Source organism: Ovis canadensis, chromosome 2, assembly GCF_042477335.2.
Source record: "Ovis canadensis isolate MfBH-ARS-UI-01 breed Bighorn chromosome 2, ARS-UI_OviCan_v2, whole genome shotgun sequence".
In the NCBI taxonomy this organism is placed as follows: Eukaryota; Metazoa; Chordata; class Mammalia; order Artiodactyla; family Bovidae; genus Ovis; species Ovis canadensis.
The window spans coordinates 82,327,988-82,333,560 of record NC_091246.1 but is presented as its reverse complement, the minus strand read 5'-3'; the positions used below and the strand labels follow the sequence as shown (position 1 = coordinate 82,333,560).

General features: G+C 35.4%; 1 pseudogene; it reads left to right on the top strand.

Annotated features, from left to right (window-relative positions):
- Positions 1–1,800: 1,800 nt before the first annotated feature.
- Positions 1,801–2,770, top strand: LOC138432660 (ubiquitin-conjugating enzyme E2 D3 pseudogene; annotated as a pseudogene).
- Positions 2,771–5,573: the final 2,803 nt, after the last annotated feature.

Below are 5,573 nucleotides of genomic sequence, written 5' to 3'. Positions count from 1 at the left end.
ACCATTGTGTTCTACAGATGTTTTATGAAGAATGGACAATCTTAGTTCAGTTTAACTACCAGATTTCCGTAATTTATGCCAATACCCTAATTCTCAGACAGTTTTTATAATTTCTGCTTCACAATAGAAAAGAAAGATTAAGTCAGCTCTACTAGATACAGAAGAGTCAGAATTTGGATCCAATACTGGTGTATTTCATGTCCTAGATTGTTTTGATGCCCTCTAAGTATAAGACTATAACATTTTAGAATAGGAATGATGCAGCCAGACAAACCAGATGTTTGTTTCTGTCTGTTTCTGACTATGATTTTTTAAATACAGCCTAAGGTAAAGTCTGATGAATACTTGCTATGGTGATGAAAGTTCCCACAGTGCTTCCAGGGTTGCATTATTTGATTTGAATTTCAGCCTGATGTCAGGACACTGGTGGAGTCTTATTATGCCATTTTATAAAACACTTTCTATGTGCCTAATGTGGTATACATTGAAATGTATATATGTACACACATAAATGTTTGTGATTGTTATTTAAGGTATTTCAAGTAAGCATTAAAACATCGAAACCATCTGATTTGCATTTTTCAACAAGAACCAACATATGTATTTATTTATGGGAACATTTTTGGCATAAGACTTTCTATTAAATTATAACAAAAAGCTTTCTCTATCACCCTGGGGAATCTGGCAATCAGCCTACCTCCTACCTAGATCAATCTTCCCCATCTACCCCAGTCTTCTCCCACCCACCATATGCATACTTTAAAGCTGTAGTCTTGCCTGGAACTAGTGTTGTAGAGACACAGAAAGTTGTATAAGGCAGTACTTGTTAACATGGCTGCAACCCCCATGATCTCCAAGGTCCCCTAGGAATCCACAGATTGACTGTCTGTCATTTACATAGTTCTGTTTTCATGTTCTCTAAAATGGGCACAAATATATTTTATATTACACAATTTAAAATCTCCCAATAAACTGCTGCTGCTGCTGCTGCTGCTAAGTCGCATCAGTCATATCCCACTCTGTGTGACCCCATAGACAGCAGCCCACCAGGCTCCACTGTCCCTGGGATTCTCCAGACAAGAACATTGGAGTGGGTTGCCATTTCCTTCTCTGATGCATGAAAGTGAAAAGTGAAAGGGAAGTCGCTCAGTGGTGTTCAACTCTTGGCTACCCCATGGACTGTAGCCCACCAGGCTCCTCTGTCTATGGGAGTTTCCAGGCAAGAGTACTAGAGTGGGGTGCCATTGCCTTCTCCACCCAATAAACTAATTGAATACAACTGTTTGAATGCCCTAAGGCTGGGAGAGCCACACTGCTGTCAGTATTGAAATTTCCTAAAGTCAGCCTATTTTACCAGTTTAAATTCGATCAATTTCTGGTCCTTCAAATAAAGAGCATAATTTTTAAAATTATAATTATCACTAATTACTATCACTAGCATGATGATGGTAATGATGGGGAGAAGCAGGAGATGGAGAAGAAGAAGAAGAGCCTGTTATCGTACAAGCAATATCATAATTTAGATGTCTATACTCTGTATCCATGATTTCACTTAATTGTGAAAATTCTAATAGGTTAAATATAATTGTGATAAGCATTTCATAGTAAATCTGAGAATTTGAGAGGTTAAACTTACTTGTCCAAGACAACACAATTAGAAAGTGGCAAAGCAGAGACTTTAAACCAAGAGTATCTGATGATAAATCTGTTTTCCTAATGACTATCCTGCTGCTGCTGCTGCTGCTGCTAAGTCGCTTCAGTTGTGTTCGACTGTGTGCGACCCCATAGACGGCAGCCCACCAGGCTCCCCGTTCCTGGGATTCTCCAGGCAAGAACACTGGATTGGGTTGCCATTTCCTTCTCCAGTGCATGAAAGTGAAAAGTGAAAGTGAATTCACTCAGTCGTGTCCAACTCCTAGCGACCCCATGGACTGCAACTTACCAGGCTCCTCCAACCATGGGATTTTCCAGGCAAGAGTACTGGAGTGGGGTGCCATTGCCTTCTCTGCCTCCCATAAAAACCATAAATTTGCCCTAATAATAATTAATACAGACAATTCCTGTTAACCAACCTCAAGGTTCTCCTGAGATCGCCTCCTCCATACCAAGCGCCTGTGTCTGGCAGAGCCAATGTGAGACTGAGACAATCCTTCCAAGCCACCAGAATAATCAAAAGTTTTGGCTGGACCTTCGAGCACAAACCAAGATAGTGAGGAGCCAGACGAAAAGCAGACTATGGCGCTGAAACGGATTAATAAGGAACTTAGTGATTTGGCCCGTCACCCTCCAGCACAATGTTCTGTAGGTCCAGTTGGGGATGATATGTTTCATTGGCAAGCCACATTATGGGACGTAGTGACAGCCCAGATCAAGGAGGTGTGTTCTTTTTGACAATTCATTTTCCTACCCGACTACCCATTCAAACCACCTCAGGTTGCACTTACAACAAGAATTTATCATCCAAATATTAACAGTAATGGCAGCATCTGTCAATAGTCTAAGATCACAGTGGTCTCCTGCTTTATCTATTTCTAAAGTTCTTTTATCCATTTGTTCACTGCTATGTGATCCAAATCCAGATGACCCCCTAGCGCCAGAGATTGCATGGATCTATAAAACAGACAGAGAGAAGTACAACAGAATATCTAGGGGATGGACTCAGAAGTATGCCATGTGATGCTTTCTTAAAGTCAGAATAACCTGCCTTGTAGCTGGAATAAACTTTAAATTACTGTTCCTTTTCTGATTTTCTTATCCAGCTGCTCCCCTATCAGACCTCATCTTTTTTAATTTTATTTTTTGTTTACCTTTCTCCTTTCATTCACATGTTCATCTGAGAAGACTTAAGTTCTTCCAGCTCTAGATAATATTGGCTGTTAGAAACTGTAACGTAGTTACAAGAGAAGAGTTGCCCAAGATTCAGAATTTTTTTAAAAATGGAGCATGTGTATTATGTGGCCAATGTCTTCACTCTAACTTGATTATGAGACTAAAACCATTCCTCACTGCTCTAACATACTGAAGAATCATCTGAGAGGGAGGGAGATGAATTCTGAGTTGTCACATCAAAGGAAGCAGCATTATTCTAGTAGCATCCATTCTGGTTTAAGCCTTCCACAGTTAGAGATTTGAGGTTACATGATATACTTTATACTCATAACTGATGTGGCTGGAGAACTGATATTGAATTTATAGCATCAGAAGAACAGAAAACGTGATGTATTTTATGCATGTCAATAAAGGAATGAACTGTTCTTGTTCTACAGCGAATGGATATAAGAAGTCAAACACCCTTTGTATTCCAAAATAGGGTCTCAAAACATGTAACTTCCATTTAAATTGTTAGGAGGCTTGGAGCTAATAGTTCATCTGTCTTCCAATACTCTGTTTAATATATCACTGAATAAATGATGCAAGTTGTCAATGGATGAGTGATCAACTAATAGCTCTGCTAGCAATTCATTTATATTTCTTCAATAAAATGGCATAAACCAAAAAAAAATACAATCTGTATGTATTTTTCTCATTGCTTGAACATGTATTGTGTCTGTTATATTAAGTACTTTCATATTTATACACAATGCTTTATTTCATCTTTATATCCCCTCAAGTTGGGGGTTATTAACTGCACATATACACTTTTCTCTGCCCTTAATGACATGTATTTAAGGTTTTATTGAAATATATTTCCCTGATTAACTACCTCCATATATTTAAGAAATTGATAATTTTAAAACTTTCCAAGGAGAAGGGAACTGGTTAGATAGAACAAAATGATGGAGAAATTCACCATAGGCCCTTTTCTACATTTTTAATTTTGAAGCAGATTTTTAAAATCATAAAACTAATGCTCTGAAATAATAGGAAAATGCATGGAAAAAATAATGGTTGATTATAAAAGTAAAATATTGTTAAAGGAGACAGTAAAGTACAATGCTGGCAACATTAATGGGGAAGCTAGGCAGAAAAATATTAAATGAAAGCATTCTAGCCATTACTGCAATTAAATTAGCAATAAATTATATTTTTTAGTTTGAACATGTATTTTGAAACTATGAATCACATCCACAAATAACTGACAAATTAAAGTGGAAATTGTAAAATATACAGAATAAATGGCAAAAATTAAAATTGAAAAACTAGAAAGAAAACCAACAGAAGATAAAAGAGCAAAACAATCGCAAACAGAGCAAAACTGATAAACTAATAAAGAGTCAACCAAATAAGCAAATATTAGAGAATATATTTGAAAAAGTCAATGCACTCAGAAAATAATTCAGTAAATCAACCAAGAAAAATAGTTTAATACAAATGACAAATTTTAGTAGTTAAAAGAAACATGGTTCACATACAATGAACAATTTTATGTCAAGAAAACTTCAGACAATGGAAACAGAAGTTCTCTTCACAATACTTATTAATGTTGACTTAGAAAGAAATTCGGAAACCCTGAATAATCAACTACCAAACAATTAGTAGTCAAATCCTCTTGCCTTACCATGTACTGTTGCAAGGTAATCTGTTTCAGTATTTTTAATAAACCAAAATAGAAAGAAGGAAAAGTGTGAAAGAATGAAAGAGGGAGGTAAAGCTACCTAATTCATTTCATAAAACTAATGTTAAAAACAGGCAGTTGTAATAAATAATAAACTAATCCCACTTATGAATGCAGACATAAACACATTAATATAATAGTAAAACCCAACAGTAAACTAAGAATAATAACAGTTTACCAGAATCATATAATATATATGGGTGCATTCATAGTCATGTCCAACTCTTTGTGACCCCATGGACTATAGCCTGCCAAGTTCCTCTCGCCATGAAATTTTCCATGCAAGAGTACTGGAGTGTGTTGCCATTTCCTACTCCAGGGAATTTTCCTGATCAGGGATCAAACCCACATCCTTAGAGTCTCCTGCATTGGTAGGCAGATTCTTTATCACTGGTTTATTTCAGCTATATAGAGATGCCTTTATATGATAAAATTAATAAATGTGATTTGTATTAATGGAGTAAAGGGAAAAAAACCTCAATTGTCTCTACTGATGCAAAAACAATCAGTGGATAATATTTTACACACATTCACAATAAAAATTCTCAGAAAACTCAGAGTAGACTTCCTTAGTCTAATAGAGAATAAAATCCATGGCAAGCATCACATTTAACATAAATCAGGAAAAGGTAAAGATGACCCTACAGCTATTCAGTAATATACTGAAATTTCTAACCAAAATGAAAATAATATAAAAGTAAAGATAAAATGCATTATTTGTAGACAACATGAATGTCTACCTAGAAAATTCAAGAAAATCTAGAGATATTAATAGAATTTGTAAATTGTTCAACATTGTTGAATATAAGATCAGCAGACAAAATCAATGATGCTTCTAATCACTATCACTAACCAAATAGAAAATTTAATAGAAAAAAATCTCATTTATCATAACAACAAAACATAATATGTTAAAAATAAATGCAATAAAATATATGCCTGATCTTAATGTGGAAATTACAAAATGTTATAGAGAAACATTAAAAACCTTGGAATTAATGACAAGAAATAATGAGCA